At 42.0% G+C, this 19,457-nt stretch overlaps 1 long non-coding RNA gene across 1 annotated transcript; it reads right to left on the reverse strand.

The window, feature by feature from the left end:
- Positions 1-2,735: 2,735 nt before the first annotated feature.
- LOC131887137 (uncharacterized) lies at positions 2,736-18,024 on the reverse strand. Its single transcript, XR_009373992.1, has 2 exons — positions 17,910-18,024; positions 2,736-3,026 (listed from the first exon to the last, which is right to left on the reverse strand). It is a non-coding gene; the product is annotated as an uncharacterized LOC131887137 (long non-coding RNA).
- Between the last annotated feature and the right edge of the window lie 1,433 nt (positions 18,025-19,457).

Below are 19,457 nucleotides of genomic sequence, written 5' to 3' on the forward strand. Positions count from 1 at the left end.
CGAGAACCTTCACATAAAACCCCATAGTCAAAGGGCCCTGATAATTGGCTCCGCGGTTAAAGAAGTGGGTTTGGTGCGAGAAGCCCAGGAATCACGAGAGAACCAATCTTCTTTCGATCTCGGAAAGAAACGAGTGGTCACCAGGTGCGCCCACCACTAAATCATGATGTCACAATCTGTAATGTTCTATGAACCTGCGTAAAATAAGAAAATGTATTGGCAGGAACCCTTTAGGCCAAGGGCCATCTGGCCAAAGAGGCAAGATTGCTGGAGTATGAAAGCCAGACCTGCGACAAGTCTCATTTTACGAGATCACCTTTCTTCAAGCAAGAAGATTACAGACCCAAGGAAAGAGAGGAAAGAGAGGAAATGAGATGGCAACATGTCATGAGATCTCACATATTTTTTCTCAAACGGCCTTTGAGCTGGATATTAGATAAGATTAAATTTCACCTTGGCGGCAAATCATTCTGGAGGCTAATCAAAACATTTCGAAGATTCCATTTACGACTTTCTCCTTCGTATGTCTTCTTCGTCCCCTTTTGGAACGCTGGTTGAGTGCCAATATATGGTAGAGGAAGAAGGGGCGGCGGCAACGGACTTGAAGATGGTGGTGGTGGCGGCGGCGGCGGTGGTGGTGGTTGAGGAGGGGAAACACTCTCACACGTGTCCAAAGCCGCGAAAAAGTGGAAAGAATTGGTCAAAGAGAGCTGGCCTCGTTCCATTTAGAATACGCCACTTTTTGCCCTGTTCCATCTCAGATCAGAGTTGTGCCAGAGAAAAACGCGTTCAGTGGAACAATTTAGACTTGAAGCTGAGATAATAACACTCGACGTCCACACCACACTACATCACTGCCCCATCCCTTCGTCTTGCCGACTGTGACTGTGTTGGAACTTGGAACCCCATTACAGAGAACTTGGTCCCCAGTCTCATCCTAGCTCTGTCGTCAAGAGTTCGTTGAGTTTTGGAACGAATGCGGGCCAATCCACCATTCCGTCGTCGTCTATTCGTCCATCTACGTACGCATGAACTGAATGAATGGTTGATGTTAAATGATCCAAGATCCTCCAATTTCTAAAGGACACACAGTTCGAGCGTTGAACTGCCAATCCGAAACTTTGCATAATAAACTTTCGCCAGTTTCAAGAGCACTTTAGCCCAGGCATACCGACGAAAAATTCCCGTGGAAAGCAAGCAAGTGAGTCAGTCAGTCAGCCAGTCAGTTTATTCGCCCTTGGCCATTTTTCGACATTTCCTTTGCTATTCTTTCATTTTCCTGCACTTGCGTCTCTCAACTAGAATATAAAGAGGGCCCTCACGGTCATGAGAAGAACTGGTTGATGTTCTTCTTTTCCTTCTCTTTCCTTAATCTGATGCCTCTTTCAACCATTCTTCTCTCCGGGTCCTTCGCCATCTTTTGAGGGGAGCTCATTTTGCGCTAAAATCCATCTCTTTCGTATTTCTTGTACCGCTTTCTATCTGATCTGCAGATGGTCTGACTTGGTTCACCCAGCCTCCTTTAGGTTGAGAATTTAGAAACTTGGGTTAAAAGGTCAAAAGTTCGTCTAGATTATTGCGTTCTCACTGAGAGTCTTTGGAATGGTGTTTTTAACTACCGTAGTTGGAGATCTCATGTCGCAAATTTTTCTTTTGACAACAGTTTCAATGGATATCGCACAAGCAATAGAGTCCTCATCCCCCTGGTCGGACCTTCAGTTATTGGAGCAACCTAAGAATGTTCCACCTACAGGAGCTTTGGGTGCATTTCCAAGATTGCAATTTCCCGTCTTTTGAAGGGAACTTACCGTATACGTTGGTACAATACTCTGCCTGTGGAGCAATCACAAGCAAGTCATCCACATAAACACCAACGAGATATCTTGTGCCATTACCACTAAAAGCAGTCCTTGGAATTTGGGAGGTCCGTAAACGAAGAGAAAGGACCAGAAGGTGAGGTGATGGAGCACAAAATTCTGGCTAATCTCAGTGGAACACACGGGATGCAAAGTGTAACTTTTGCCTTATTTCTGAACACGAAATTGAGATTTAAGAGCTCTATGCAATGCCATCGTCATCATGCATTTCAGGGAGGGAGTTTCAGGGGAGGGAGAGAGTCGGGGAGGCCAAGGGGAGAGAAACAAGAAGATGGTTTCAGAAACTCGCCCAGAGTTCTAGATTTGGCTTCATTTATGTCAGTGGACTTGGCGTGTAGTTCATCCCACTCTCATATGGAGTCCTTGTGTGGCATGTGTCCTTCAAAACTTGTTCATTGTGTTGGTGGAGATGAAACAAAGTCATCACGGCCAGAGTGGAACAAGGCCAGGGAAACGCAATCCGTTAAACTTAAGCAAAAAAGAGAGATTGTGGACCATATGTTGATGTCACATGGGCACATGGGTAGTAAAATCTGATCAATGTGTATCTTAAATTTGGTTTGGTAAAGTATTAGATTATCTCCGGACAAATTTGGATCATCCGCTTCTTGTATTGAAGTCATTCACAACGGGATAATCTCTGAGTTCATAGGGACATAATTTCCCATTGATGTAAAATTCCGTACATATTTTAGCGAGGTTTGGGTCAGGATTGGCCCGGGGATTATGAAGAAGCGGTTCTGCATACCATGTTCAATCCTGTTGATACTGAGGTCCCATTGTCAAGGAGCGAGAGATTGGTCGTTGGGCTAGAAGCTTGTAAACTTCCCCTCAATACGAAGAGAACGTAGTAAGGAAGCGTCTGCCAATTTTTTTATTTGATCCGAGACAGATAGAAAAAATAGATGGAGTATAGTACATAAATAAACTGAAAAGAATGACCTTTCGTTTCAGTTTGGGTCTGGAATTTGTAGTTGTGGAGCAATCCATGATTTCTGTGATTCTTCCTTCTCCTGTTGTTGTTGTTCTTCCTCCTCCTCACCCCAAAAGCGGATAGATATCTTCCTTGAAAGGCTCATCTGTTTGGTGCCAAAACAATGGCAACCACTCGTAAATTACTCGTTCCTTGGCCATTAAGGAAACAAAAACCTAAAAGACAGAGATAAAAACCTAATAGCTTTGGGATTTTTTCTTGCCCAAAACCAATCTCTATTGGTGTATGGGATATATATATTGAAGTAAGAAAAGAAGAACGAAACGATGCCATGGCGTTTAGTGAGACAAATACCAGCCTTCTGCGAGATAGTTGGCAATTTGTTTGGGTTAAGCACTCAATTCTGAGGCAACATTTTCAGATGTTTTAGAGGCTTGGACGACGCCTCTCAATCCAAGTTTCCACTTTTCGTAAGAATCAATCTCTTTTCTACCATTTGGAAGTTCCACGGAAACAATTGGGATTTATTTTGACCCCCATTTCAGTTCGTCGTCAGTTTCAATTTGAAGGTTGACCTTGAAGTAACGGACAGGCGGGCGCACCATTTTGCCTCGGTGTTGCCCACGTGTTTGTGTGAGGTTGTGGGAGGGCGATTCTCAAATAGTAAGTCACGCAGAAATTCTTAGCTCATTCATTTTGGTTAAGGAATAGAATAGCTTGGAATTGGAATTGGACGTTTGTTGTCGTTGCCAAGTCTCGGAATTGGGAACATTTTTCTTCTTGGGATAAAAAATGACTGTTTTGTAGTAGGCCTAAAACCCTCAAAGAGCTCACGATTTCGCGGTCTCTTTCGGCGGAGAAGACCAAACATTGTTGCACGTTCCCATCCCTTGGCATTGGAATGGAAGTCAAAAAAAAATTCTATTCTTAAAACCCTTCGTAAAACCTATTCAGACTGACTTACGTACGCGAGCCAATGAGAAATGATGGAGTCTTTTCTGCTGCTAGCATCTTGTGGGAAAACGAAGAATTAAGGTGATATCTGTCAAGAAAAGCGGTAGAACCACTCTTGGCGGTGGGCGAGGTGGAAGTCAAGAACATGGGAGATGCTTCAGGCTTACAGATATGAAGAAAAAATAATTTTGCCTCTGACATGTCATTTGGGATCAGACCCAACAAACTCCTGACCTTCTCTCTGTTTCGTTGTCCATAGACACACTGAACTCGTTCGCAAAACAGATACAATAGACAATCGGGGTTCATCTGCTCGATTTGAAATGCACCCCGAGTATATGCCCTATGTCAAACGATGGATCGGAACCAAACATAAAAGAGTGGAACACTGGCGAGAATGGTGCGTAAAATTTCCATTGAATGGGCTCGTTTACGATTGATCTGGCGATTTCCTCTCCAGCCCCTAGTCTGTAACATTGCACCTGGAACCACGTTATTCTCTCTGGACCCCAAAGCCTGGAGTTTTTGACTCCATTGTTCGAAAAGAACATCTTGCGCAGGGAAAGGCAAAACACAACAACGTTTCTAATTGCCATGCTCACCTTCAACTCCTTTAATCTTTGGGGAGTAACGGATCTAACTTTCTGCTCGGATCTTCCCATGATCCATCAAGCGCGTGTCAATTGGATCATACACTGCAAACTCTTTCAGATAAAAAGGGCCATGAAAATTCAGTCCAAAACCAGTACTCACGTGGTCCTCCTCGGCTCACTGCCGAGCTCGATTTCGGACTTGAGATGGTTTTTGAGGCCCATTTATTCTCTTTACCCATCCCACGTGGAACATCCAGTACAGTCGGACAGGTTTGAAATAGCCACCCCCATCAAAACACCCCCGATGGCCATAGTTCCCTGAACGAATTCCCCGGTCAGGATGGCTCCCTCACTCAAGGTAACAAATTGCTGACTCAAAGTGAGGACCAGAGAATTTGGGTGGATTCTACTTGGGCTTTTCTCCGTTATTTGTCTGCAGTCTTGCACTGAATGGAGGAAGTAGTGCTCTTGTAAGTACGTACATACAGTATATCCATGGGTAGGTAGATAGTGGCCTGGTGGAATACATAGAATGAGTCAAAATGGGAGAGGAGGGGTGGTTGGGAGAGGCTCGATCCCCCATAAAAACGTCCCAATTCAAATAAATTTCTTACTTCCAAAGCGAACTCCTTTTCTCATCCGGCCCAGTTTTTAGCCTGTAGCGTGGAATTTTGGCAAGATTTTTGAGTGGAAACTTTTTTTGTTCCAAGAAACTTTGCCAACACTCAGCAATGAATTAGAGGAATATTTGCGCCATAAATTATGTCTGCCATCCGGACAGGGCGTTTTAAGAACTGCAAAAGTAATGGGATCAAGAATCCCTCATCTTACCTGGCCGTTTCTATGTGTGCCTTCGTTCGTTCGTTGGTTCGTTTGCTCGTTGGTGCGTTCCTTCGTTGGTTCCTATTGTTTGCTGGGAAGATATATGGCATCTTGCCGTGTCAAACCCAAAGAGTTTGAAAGTTCTCAGCGAGCAGGACAGAGGAATAATACCATTCTACTTGAACCGCTCACTTTATTTTTGGCATTCCAACTAAAAGAACTTTTTCTTTTTAGTTGTGCAGAATTTGACGAGATATCATACCAGGGTCATACGGATTCAAATCTTGAAGTGATGAATCACTTGAATGAATGGATCAAATAACAACATAAAGATGTCTTGTTAAGAAAATAAAAGCGTTGTCAGAACAAATTATCAAATGGAACTGACGCTATAATTGCAGATATTACGTTGAATGCATTACCACTGATTTCTCTAAAACAACTGAAGATGATCATTATAAAAATGAGCCTTCAAGTCTAAAGATCTTCCAACACGAAGATCTTCCATGGGATGAATTCGGTTCCAAAATAAGAAAACAAACAATCGAAACATGGCATTCCAATTTTAAGTGAAAACGCTTACCCTGGTTTGCCCGACATTGCGTATCAGTCAATAGACTGATTGAAAAATGAAAGGACAGAAAATAAGATTTTACTACACACAGTGATCGTGAAGTCCTTTCTCTCTCGAGGAGCACGACATTTGTCTTTCGCTCAGTACTGCTTTCTTTTAAATGTCAAGTTAACATTGATTCTAGGCCACGACTGTGCCGAAGCATTTGGCGCGATTGGTTCTGCCCATATCTAATTGATCAAGAAATGGAGGATCATTTCACCATCAACGGAATTTTTTGTTGTTGAAAACTGGCCTACATGGCACGACCAAAAGCTCCGAGCGATAGGTGAAAGCTAAATTTCAACGATATCAGGAGAAAGAAGGTAGTCTCTAAAATACAATTTCAATAACATATTTAGAAAGTTTTGAGAATGAAAGCCAAGAACATCATTTTGTTCTCAAACACCAAAGCATCCATCTTGTAATGACTGTGGCTTTTCCCTAGATTTAGATAAATTGTGGAACGGAAGGGCGATTACATACCTCATTAAAACAAATAAATCGTTTAATGGGTTCCGTCAATTATCGAAGCGTTAACATGAGCAGAAACTTTATGGTCATAATGTACTCGTGAAAGGCGAGGACTAAGGAAGAATCTGCCTCGGCCCTTTAGCCAAAATGGAAACCCGGAATTCTCGTTAAGTTAGTTCTGCTCAAACTTTTCTGATCCTACCTTCACTACAACCTGAAAAGCACGCCAACCTTCAACTTGGTTGGCAATTTTAGTGGCGCACTAAAACCATGATAAGTGAGTGTGTCATTCTAGAGTTTCTTATTTCAACCACGCCTTGGTGCGGCCAAAAACTTGCGAACTTTTTAAAGCATTTACTGCAAGCTCGGGGTAGAAAAAGGCCAGAATGAATGAGGAAAAGTCATTGCTTTGCTATAACACCAAGCTCCCATCAAATATACCAATTCGACTGTTACTCGTCATAAAAAGGGCCTTGAAGGTGGCCTGGGATATGTTCCAGACCATGGAAAATGAAAATTTGGAGTAAAAGCATCTCTAAACCAATGTTTATCCGAAGAGCTATACCAAAACAACAATAGTTCCCCGGCCTTCTGGAACCTGTAAAACTAATCGAAATCCACCTACCTACGACAGCGTATACAAAAACGAAACAAACAAAGACTTGCGAGTTGAGTGATCGAGACATAAAATAACATAGTATCGGAAGCATTATGCACTAGTAGTCCGGTATAGGTTGAGTATAATCTGCGGGGAGTAGAAGTTTGCTTCTTCGAGATGTTATTCGTCTTTCTGAGGCTGGAAAGGAAATATATTTCACTGGAAGAGTAGGAAAAGTTATGACTGAACGAACACAATCGAACGAACGACTCGATGGATCGCAGCCATACTTTTTTAGATTCAGAATCCCTCATCAAACCTTCTACAGAAGTCATGGCACGACTGACAACTGCAATTATCTTCTTTTGATTGTCCTATCTAAAAGAACTAAATCTAATCAATACTAATCTGAACCGCACAATGGATGTGCCATTAGCAATATGGTCCGCAAATATGAACCCCCTGGTGTTGGGTGCGTAAAGTCCACACAATACTTTTCATTACTTGGCCTCTTCAAACTTTCTTTCGACCGTAGCGTGAACAATGGGAATAGTCCAGTCTTAGGATTTACATATAGATGACCCCCTTGGAGAACGGTTTGTCCGAGAGTTTAACGGCATTCCTCGCTCGACTGCAGAGGCCAATTCACGGAATAGCTCTTTTAATACTGACGACTGTCTTGACGATGTGTCCAAGCCATATTTCAAAGCTTTCTTTTTCCCCTTTCCCTCACGTCTTCAAAGTCTGGTTTTGGCGAACAGTTCGTTGGTACAACGGGATCTATGGACGGAGAAGACACCGTACTACTACTGATACTAGTGCTCTACGCACTACAGTCCATGTATGCACGACTCTCCAAGAGGATAAGGGAAAAAGAAGAAAAGGAATTCGAGGTCACTAGAGTTCCACCCAATGAGAGCAAAAATCCATTTACTTTTTTGCCGCATTATCTCAAGGAGGAAATAAGGCCGTTGCCACGGTTCGTTTGGAACCCTTGCTCAAACCGAGGTTGGACTGGCCTTTGCATTGTGGCCTTACTTTCACCCCACAGAGATTTTCGCCACGCCAATAAAGCTAAACAAACGAGCATTTATTGGAATTGGGAGATTGGAATCGTAAACAAATATAAATTCCATAAACCAGATTTTGGTTTGACTTTTTCTTATCCCAACGGTGTTACCATCCAATTCATTTTGGAAACTTCCGTCTAATTTATATGAACATTTTATTTTTGCCTTTGAAAAATGACCCGTCCACTTGAGCTTTCCTCTCAGTCTTTGAACCGAATATCCTTCGATCAAAGATGCAAATCTATTTCATAATGCACATGGATTTCTCTTTGATAAAGGTTATCCAAACTCTGAACCGGTTTTTGCGTAAATGAATTTCTGCAATAACTCGATAACAGTGCTCCACAAACTTTGCCAATGGAAGACTCCCATAAGACAGAAAAATATGTTGGTTTATATAGAATATACAGTACTATGTACACTTCAAGCAAACCCAACCCAAATCCATTGGAACAGGCTCGATCCTCAGCTTGCCCCATGGGATCTAAAATGGATCCGAAAAATGCAACCCTCTGCCACTCAAGTAGACTCTACTAGGTTAGAAACTGGTATGCATGCAAAGTGATTGAGACTTGGAAATGGCTCTGATCATTGGACAACTCTCCATAACCAATGGTCGCCAATCCTCGTCCTTCATTTTACCGCCACAACATCTTGGAGAGCTGATTCTATTCCAATAAACAGGCATCAAGATGACAAAATTCCACTGGAAAATGACAGTGAACGCACGTACTTTTTGATATGTATGCACAAGAAGAAGCCAATTCGATCTGACGGAAGTTCCTCTCTGAATGGTTTAGACGTGGGAGGTGGAGCTGAAGTGCCCTAATTTGATCTGACAACCAAGACGAAGTCAAGCGCCCAAAGCAGCAGGTTGTGAGAACTCTTGTTCGAGAACAGAGGAAACCACCTCGACAACGCACCCCTGGATGGATGGGCTCATCTGATGCAAGGTACTAAGGGACTGGTGTTGGTATTTCGAGTAGTACCACGCCACATACTGTAGTATGTACGTTGTCTATGTCACCCGAAGCTTTAGATTTTGGCCTTTGACAAGAAATTGGGCGTAAGCAACTCGAGGCAGCGCCAAAAAAAATCTGTTGGATTTTTCTATTGGATTTTCCCTCCCTGGGGAGAATAAGAGGGATTTGAATGCAAGGCGTGATGAAGGCTCGAGGTGAGCCAGTCATGGAGGCAAAAGCGTGCCCAGCATAGTGTTCGCACCGTAGTAATATTATTATCTTTCCCCTTTTAGTGCCTCCTTAAGCCAACAAGGGTGCATGTCCCGGGGCCAAAAGTGTCTCATTTGGTGTTTATCATCTTTCACCCCTAACTATTTCAGAACCCATTTAGCGCCCTCCATTGGAGCCTTGCCAGCCAGATGCGTGAGCGACGAAGAGGACCAACCCAGAATGGAGAGTGAGAGGAAGAGGAAGAGGAAGAAGACAAAGTATGAACAGAGTTTTTTCCCCTTAGACCCCCTTCACCCAATAGGGAACAAGCCGTGCGGACGTACAATGAAGAACATAATAACATAAGGCTCTAACCCCCTCTGGAGAAAAAATACTTTGGTTGCCAGTGTCGGAGCACACGAGACAAATCCGACTTTTGAAATCCCAAGGTGTGAGTGTAACACGTGGAACATCATGGCTTTTTTCGTTAGATCCTCAAAAGTTCCAACGAACCTCTTAGCATTGGGTGCTCAATCGTTAGACTGACATTATATCGGATGGGGTTTATTAGGGAAAATAAAATTAGATAAGTGAAAGCACGATTTTAGTTTGATTTACTATATAAAAGTAAAGAACATCCATTAAAGGTTATCCTTGGGACTACTGTCCATATTAGATCCATTGTCATTAAAAAAAGACTCGACTTCTAACAAAAAGAGATCAATCTAATTTGGCATGTAGAGTACTGTAGGTGAAATAATGAGCGTGGCCTTGGATTATGGTTAACACAATGAACTAAAATAGACGCCTTGTCTGTTTTGGGTTATTTTCTTGTACTATTTGTACGCAATCAAAAGCAGAGGCAGATCCAAGAATATTGGGTGGTCGGTTCATCCCAATTGCTGAATTCTCTCTACCAAGCAGATTCCCGAGCCCCCAACAACCATCTTTAAAGGCCGATGAAGAAGCTCCTCCCGCAAATAAGGAAATATGGCATGACAGTAACCATTTTAGGGGACCCAGAAACCAATAGCCATAAAGGATTTAAAAGAAACCTGGGTTGGTCTGCTACGAATGTTAGACCCAATCGGTACACAGAGCCAGCACTCACACGGGGTTTATTTCGCACACACTCAGCAATTTAGTACAATATGTTGTTTCACAAATTTTGCCCGCCAGGGCTTTCTCACTTCTCCCTCGAGTGTCTCTATTATGCTGAGTGTCTTAAAGATATTCGTTTCATTCCGAAGAGAGTCTACCTGAGCGGCACAAACGGTTCTCCACGTCCTCTCGTCGTCGGCAGGTCCTAAATGGAGGCTCTAAAATGAAGTATTCTTCCACAGGGAAAACTCCCACTGGCAAGACTCACACAGTTGGCATCTCTACAACTACATCTACTCTGTTCGTTGGCATAAATGGAGATATTGGACGTGCTCACAGCCTCAGACGAAAGTTGTGAAGCGGTGATGAAAGAATTCGTAGAGGAAAGATCATTGAGAAGCATTTGGGTCATTGAAAATGACACAACATATTGAAGAATGTTTTCTTTTTCTTGGATTTGGATTGGGAAAGAATGCACGTTTTGACTAAGAAAGGGTATTTAGAAATGATACTCTCTCACAAAGTTTTGACAATCTGACAATCTATATTCGTTGGATTTAACGATATCTTTAGACGCTGTCACTAATTAGAATATCTTTGTGTTTATGTGGGAAAATTCAAATTAATAATTGGATCAGTAAGATAATTTAATATCAATGTTTTCATTTGTTTACAATACAAGAGAATGTGACCTGGTTTTCACCAAATCAATTATTACAACATGTAGTGCAATAAAAAAGATAAACAAATTCTAGTGTACCGGCTATTCTTAGACAATATCTTCTCAGGTGCCCAAGTTTCGAAGAACATTTCAAATTATGAAAGTTTCAATACTTAACAATTGGAATGAACATGGATATCTAGAACTTCTTTCCAAACGTCCTTAGAAAGAGTCAAGGGACCGTTCCAATATTAACCCGGCTTGTCTACTTGTTGCCATTTCCAAGTGCATGCCCAGGGATCTCGTCTTCAATTCGCACGGCACGGTGTTGGGCGAATGGGCGGAAGAGTTGAACGAAAAATTTCAAGGAACGAAAGAAGAAAGGTATGCTGAGAAGTTGAGAGGCCTTGTTTGACTTAAGCCCACGGGAAAAGAAACTCTTTATACATCAACTGAAGAGCCTAATGGAAAGATGGACGCTTCCACAGAATCTAACTTAAAATGTTATATTTGAGGTCACTTTGGTTAGTTCCAAATTAAAGCAAGGGTTGACTACAGTAATTTTATTCCACGAACCATTTAGAATGGTTCATGAAAAGTCCGCCCAAATGGGAACGTTTCCCCGGTCAATTCTAAAATGTGATTGATGTGATTTCCATCTTTGGAGTAGGCATTTTCCTAGTCTTCATGACCACAACATGTGACAAAAAGTGCCATGATTTCAAGAAAAGCATTATGAGTACCAGCAAACTAGATTTCTTCCTCCTAAAACGTTGGAATCATATAATGTGTTGTAGAAGAATGTCAAAATTGATAATGTATTTTTTTGCAGAATAAGTATCTTGCATCTTCTGGCCACCCCGATTTATGACTTAATCATGTTGTCAACCAAGCTAGGTTTCTGATACGAACTAGAGATGCGATCAAACAAATAATCACTGGAGGATGAGACCTATAGTTACCTACCAATTTAACTTTTCCACTTTGCTTGACATTGCATGTGGGAAACCCGTTAGTAAGACCCCAAATCAAGCCATATTATCTTTTTTACTTCAAACCAGGATTACCTCTTGGCTCTAACAAATAGTTTTACATTACGTTGCGATCTACTTGAGCCTTTACTTTCCAAGTTTTCTGGAAATCCCATTTTTGAAAATTCACTGGATTGCAATTGCATCATCAGTAATACAAGTCATATGAAGTAGATAACAATTATCAAATTCAAGTTCTATCATAGCAGGGCCAGTCTATGTTTCTTTAACATTCAGACCAACTGCATACATTCCTGATACAAGCGAACCTTTTGTGTTGGCTTCAAAGGCCCATCAAGTAACCTTTTTGTTTGAAATGAAAGAGTTCATTGTCTCGCACATTCCGAAAACATTTTTGGAATAATTTTTGCTTCCTTACTTTGAACAGAAGGATAATTAAATTGCACCGACCACGAAGAATTTGGAAGTTGAAATGAAGAAATCCATCCGAACGATATTTTCAAAACGAAGCTAGTTTTTTCGGAGAGCGATCCATGTCAGTGTGCACCAAGTTAGGACGCAAAAGAGAAAATGTCGTTATTTCGTTCTAGTTTTTGCTCCTTCACTGTTCAAAGGAAGAGGGTACGAAGATATCTGCCGAGGCTAGAAATAGAACTGAAAGTCTGAGGAATGTACAATAGACCATTAAGCTGCGAGCCCATTCTTGAAATTCACCGATAGCCAAGAGTAAGAAAGGCACGTCGTCAAAGTGATAGTGATCATAGAACTTCTTGGTTGTGCATCATTCCATATTCATGTCGCTGTGTGCACCCATCAATTCCGATTGGCACCGGAGTATTGGTGAGCACTGAGCAAATGCATAAGAAACTCGGGACGATTATCGTAAGTGGAAAAGGATCATTCTGAGGCCCTGGAACCCGAGCCAACCAGATGGAAAGGTCAACGGCAAACGAGGAGAAGAAATTTATTTCCTTCAAGGCTGATCTTTCTCTTATCAGAGATGACCATGCCGGTTGGGAGCTCTAACTGGCCTTAGTTTTCTAAGATGCATTCCAAGTTGGACAGGTTTCTTGAACATTTAAAGAAATGCACGTTATCAAAAAAAATAACGTAGATCTCCGACTCATCTGTGTGCCGGTTCTCCTTGAAATCATATTGGAGTTGTGCAAATATATGATGGAGGCCATCTAGTCATGTATTCGGACAATTCTCCAAGATGCAAAGGTAAGTCAGTCACTTGGTTTTTGCATAGCTTCAACCTAACCGCATGCTAACCTCCACCATCTCCTGGAGGCTCAAACCCATGTAGAATGGATGTGTGTGTATTTAGTAATCGGACGAGCCTTGGAGACTGTAGGTACGTGGATAAGACAAGGAGGAAGAGAGGGAATAGGAATGCCAGTGAGACAGACTGAGAGTGTTCCGTTTAACGCCACCGACCCTCTTCCTAAAAGATCATCATCATGCCGGAACCAGGCCACCGCAACAACCAATGGCGGTGTGTAGTGGTGCTTGTGAAGATGATGGTAGCGGAGGTAGCACCACGACCACACAACAACAACAACAACAACAGGCCATCACTTCGTCAGTTGGAACACTGATGTATGCTTGCTGGGTGAGTGTGTGTCTCAAATCTATGCACGGGACTGTATGTGTGTATATTGCTTATTGTTGGCCTCATTCTGAAGTCCCTGGGCCTTCGGAGGTCACGTTAGATGGTTATCTATTCATAATGAGCTTGGCTTGGTGCATGCGTTACAATGGCTTTACCACCTCCTCGTCGTCTCATTGTACTCCGAGTAACCTCCGATCGGTTGCACTTGGAATATCCATCCCAGGAAAACATAATGGACGTGGAGGTCGTCGTCTTCGTCGTCGTTGTCGCCGTTGTCGCCTTTCTCGTCACCTCAAACAACAACACAACACCATCGACTAGGTGCCACTATTGCGACCACTGGGGCCAGAGAAATCTCAGGGGGAATATGACGTTGATGGTTCACACATTAAGAACATGGGAAGCAAGATTGCATGAAAACTCGCAGTTCCAACTTCCAAATGCCTTCATATCGTACTCCTCCTGACTGTTCCTCGTTCCCTCCTGCGAAACCTTCTTTCCTTCCTTCTTTCCCTCTTTCTCTCCCTCCTTTCCTCTCCTCCTCTCTCTTTTCCACTTGTGATCCTGTCAGCTGGATTTTCTCGTTAAGCTGGCTAAAAGAATGGAAATAAATTATTCAGGTTATCACCATCTCCTGACCTAACTATAAATCCATTGTTGCCGATATGGATTCTGTTCGGGTGTTGGAGTTCCAAATCATTTTATATATTAACAAAAGAATCACATCAACTCGACTCAATGAAAGCAAGGCGTTGGATGGTTTTAGTTATTGCCAAGCCAGTCATTGATCAATCATTTTTGTAATTGAATATGCCTTGGTCCAATCGCCAGAGAACAGATTCAATAGGCTACCATCAATCAGCCCAACCCAACTAGTCCAACACAAAACAGCATTAAATCCCCAGATACTATTTCTGCTTATAACTGCAACGGACAAACATTGATGGGCCTTGGGCATAAAGACTGCGAGACACCACGAAGGCCGCACAGCCGAACCACCCGCCTCGCTCGTTCGAGTCCTCGTCATTACCATTCATAGGCAAATGCATAAACGAGGATGGCTCTACGGACTTTCATGCATTAATAGAACATGATCGTACCACAGATACAATATTGTGCCTCGACCTTGATCAACAAAAATATTTCAAAAAGCTTAGTTCGTCGCCAGTTAGGCAAAAATAGCTGTATAATTCAGATCCCAGCGGCGTCCTAATTTTGTCTCCAGTCCAGAGTATATCACGCAACACTTGTTAATCCTTGAAAACACTAGCGATTATGAGCATATAAACACTAGAAAAGCGTTGGGAATGCTAAAAACCTACTCCCAACCTATCACACAAGTTCTGCCTCCACCTAAAGCGCAATCGCGGTTTCAAACCAATTGGATCAAAAGAACTTGGGATTGTATGACTTCCAAGTCGACCAAATGCTTACCAATGACAAGAAAAGAACGAAGACATACAAGGACGTACCATAACTGTCACATAGCCCCAAGACAAACAACCATCTCAAGGTCAATGCCAATCGGATAAACAGTGTACATCAGACACGACAATATCTATAAAGTATATTCTTGTGGATGCAAGGGGACAGCACGTCACAAACTGGTTCTCTTTTCCCTTCAAAACCCTCTGGGTGGGACAGTCAAAGGAGCCTGGCCTATGAACAAACGATGAGAGATGAGTGATCCAATAATTTAGCATGAGATTTCACCGAAACTTGAAAACGTAGACCATTGGGAGATAACCATAGAAAACTTTATTTCCTCCAAATGAAATAGTTTTTGGAGTCTTGGTATTAAATGGATTTGCCTCACTGAATATTTCTTGTTTTCTTCTTTAGGAGGTTACTTCCAGAAGTATCAGTGAGGACAAAGAAAAGAGGAAATTGGTACAAAGGAAAACAATCCCATATATTTATGATGATCCATCTTTATCCGAGGGATTAATGTTCAAAATGAAAAGATGCATATCAAAGAAAGGACTCCAATCGCATCGACTCGGCATGACCTTACTAGCACCAACACGAATTTGCTTATTCGTCATCACTCATTAGGATGAAGGAAAAAATATCTTAATCTTCTTCATGAAACATGACCGTCGAACTAAGTCTCCAACCATAAATCCTCAGGTCCATTCTGATGAGGAGCATGAGTATCATAAAATGGGGAACCGAGGAAAAATGCTTACAAGCTAACCAGCTCATCATCGTGATCATCCTTGAGGAGATGTACCACCGCCACCACCCAGTAGGCTCAATACACCGAAGAAGATCAATCATCCCACAGAGTATGTACTGTACGAGTTCGTTCGTACGATCAAGGTTCTTAGCTGTCCTTGCTCTGGCTCTCCTCTTTTACTAGCTTTCGATTCAACATGGAGTTTTTTGGCTGCTAAATCCGCTGGATCCAGGATCAATAATCTTGGGTAGACCTTGTCTTGGCATTCTGAAGACTGGCTCCACCAGTTTTTGTAATAAATGCCAAAACGAGCTCTCAAATTCAATGTGCATAAATGTGTAAGATTATTGCTTTTCCTGAAAAACGATCGTCCAATCACTGAAGATGAATCGTTTTACGGTCCGCAAATTCTTCACAGGAAAGTGATTCCGGGCTAATCTCTAACAATTTTTGTAATGCATGTGCACGTGAGAATACTTCGGGCTTTGGGATGATAAATGATGCAGTAATTGTTATTTGTAGACTTGGCAAGTCTGCAGCTCCAAATCATGGCGCTAATGATTCATTTTGGTCCCAGATCTGGGATGCCAACATGCATTCAGTGAGGATAAATTGTGGCAGATTTCTACGATAGAATGGCCAACTTCACAAAAAGACGTGCTTCTGACCAAAATCAAACACTGGTCCTCTAGACCAAACTCTCCTCGTCGAAAACTTGTAACTCATACACATTCTCTTGAAATTCGTGTAATGGAGATCTTTTTAAGCCTTTAGAATTGTTTGCTTTGAAGTATGCCCAATATTTGTCAGTATCAATGAATCTCACATTAATACTCTATCCCGTTGAGTATGATTTATCTTGGCTCTTGCCTAAGTTTCATTTATTAAGCCAAATGGGTGTCTTTGATGTGGGCATGTTGCTAAAGCACTGTTGATGACAGTTCCTCGTTGATGAGATAATTACTGAATGGCAAATTGGCCTTTCAGAAAATTACAGTTCTTGAGACCTCGTTGTTGTATTTCTCAACCATGTACAAAACAACCCTAAAATAAAAGGACTTTTTACAATTTAGAAAATGCTCGGACAAATAGGGTAAATGTAAGAACTCATTTTATTCGCTTTGAAACCTGGAACTCCGAGCAGAAAGAATTCGTGAGACATACTTCAAAAATAATCTCAGTTTTCTTCATTTTGTTTTGGTTTTTGTCATTTGCAAACAATCATCATCACATTACAGCATAGACAACACAAATCTCCGACATAATTACGTTGTCATATTGAAATTCGAATCATTAAGCCTAAAGAGAGCTGTTTTCTGATGATGCAGGCCCTCTTCAATTTGCTTTCCCTATAAATTCTTCTTCTACGTTTGACACAAATCTTTCTCAACTAGGAATTCTTGCTCCTTTAATTGGTTCCGTCATTGCTTTCCAATCTACAGAGCTTCATTAATGACACTCATCAGATGGCAAATAGAATGAACTCGGCCATGGGGAAATCAATCAATTTGCATAGAATAGCATTTCCAGCCTCTTTATTCTTTCACTCACTTTGGCTATTCCCGCCCACTGGACCATTACTAAGTCACTCGAACCACCAGTAGTTCCCCCGCCCTTCTTTAGAAGTTGGATCCAAGAAGATCTTCGACCAAGTCGTTGCCGTGTCAAACCATGTTCAATCATTCATGAGAACCCAACTTTTGACAACCAGACGAGCTCTTTGCACGATTACTGCCAATGGGGGCCAAGAACTGGAAACCGCGAAAGCTCGAACGGACCAACCACGATCTCAGCTTGCTTGGAACCTACCTCATGTTGAGGGTCAAGTGAGGAGCTGAACTTCCATTGTCACATGAACAACGCTCTCCTGCTATGTTTGTATTTATTATACGAGAGAGAGACAGAATGAACAGGTCCAATTTAAGTAGAACACTAACCTGAGGGTCAAGAAAGAACAGAAAGAAACACAATGAAGAAGAAAACAAAAACTGTTCCAAATTAATTAGCTTCGTTAAAGCAGGAGTCGCACTTTGTTGAAGATGCTTTGTTGGTAATGTTTCTTGAGCGTCTTGACCTAATAATACTCAAGGAAACACAATTAAGATGATTTGGCAAAACGTCCCCGTTAAACGACATTTAAAAGTCAAAACACGCATTACAAGTTAGTTGATCTAATTGCCTTCGTTTTTCAATAGCTATGCTTCGGGAATTCGAATTGTTCAATTGCATAGTGAAGTAAAAGACTCAAACTTACCTCAAAGCAGGATTATATTAGACAATTGATTCAACTTTGTGATTATTGAACGTATGATGGTTAAACTTTGACATTCACAAAAAGATGTTCAATCAATGCAACTCGAAAGGCAACTAGTCGTAAGTCAAATTCATTTGTGCATACTATTTGTCGTCGACTGAGGGCACGTTTTCTCTTCACCAATCAAGGCATTGAGTTGGGGGGCTTTGATTAATGTATTTCTCTGTTTTTGTCTCATGAAGGAGGCGAGAGAGGCGGAGAAGCTAGAGACTAAGATTGGTGCTCTTCTGACCTTCAGACATGAAGTCTGGACCAAGAAAAAACCTGCGAGTTACTGAGGGAGAGATGGGGCGAAGACCGATTCAAACCCTTAGGATGTTCCATGGAGCAGAGAGATCACAAATCACTTAAGAAAAGGAAACCCACTCACTAACGTAGATTCTAAGAGAACCAGAGCCCTATGGACAAAACCTGTGATCTGGCAGAGATTCACAGCGGGAGACGACTCGAAGGTGGGTGGTCTTTTGTTAGTTTTGAGGCTGTCTGAAGGAAAATTGGCGATAGGGATAAGTTGGTTGAGCCTTAGAGTCCCGGGATTTTTTCCAAACCAACGTAAATCGCTAAAAGCGAGCAATATGCTAAGTTTATATATTGTTTGAACAGGAAGCAATACTTTGCAAAAGTATAAAGACGTCTAAACAACTCTGAGAGCTAGAATAATCTGTTTAGACCCAAGTTCCTTTGTTGTACCTGATCAAACACGGTTTTATCTGAGATTATTGCTTTCCGGTCAGCTCGGGCTATTACATTGTTGAGGAAAATCTCGAACCCATTACTAGTTATTCCAGAACTGTTGTCTATTCAACATTGGTACAGGATTGGTTGTGGGTTCTCAGGTTCTCGGGTTGTGGGTGTGCAGGAGTGTTTGTCTAGCTTGCCGCCTACCTTCATTCGCTTGACACACACAAGTCATGATTTATAGTGCTACTTCACGCCGGTTGACAGAGAGTAATAGTGAAACTACTTTACCAGAACCGTCTCTCTTTCATTCCACTGTTCCTTAACTTTAGCTTCCAGCCTCAGCCACTCTATTGGCCTTGGGATGGCTGGTCTTTGGAGCCGAGTACTTAGCGCTTTTCGCATCACGACTTAGTTCTCTCACTTGTACTGAACTCAATTTGAAGCGCTAGAACAGGTTCATACCCATATCTCGATGTTCTTGGGATTGTCTCTCCAGGGTCTCTAGGCAGTAAGATTTTCTACGTGGCTTGCAGCTTGGCTAGGCAGGAAAGATGAGAGCTAGGGTGCTGTCATTCCCCATATGACTTTATAGTCCATTGTTAGCTCCGGACAAAAAGATACGGGACGAGGTACTCACTAGACATGAACTATAGTCGTCGCTGTCGTCGGTGTTGTCATCATTGTTGTTGTGATCGTTCTCCGTACAGTTGTTGTAGACCTCGGCAGTATCAGTTGTCTCGAGCTTCCAAACGTGAGCAACAAATGACTCCACAATAGCTTTGTTGTCATGAAGGAAGTTTATGAAGA

The sequence above is a fragment of the Tigriopus californicus genome, chromosome 1 (genome assembly GCF_007210705.1).
Source record: "Tigriopus californicus strain San Diego chromosome 1, Tcal_SD_v2.1, whole genome shotgun sequence".
NCBI classification, from domain to species: domain Eukaryota; kingdom Metazoa; phylum Arthropoda; class Copepoda; order Harpacticoida; family Harpacticidae; genus Tigriopus; species Tigriopus californicus.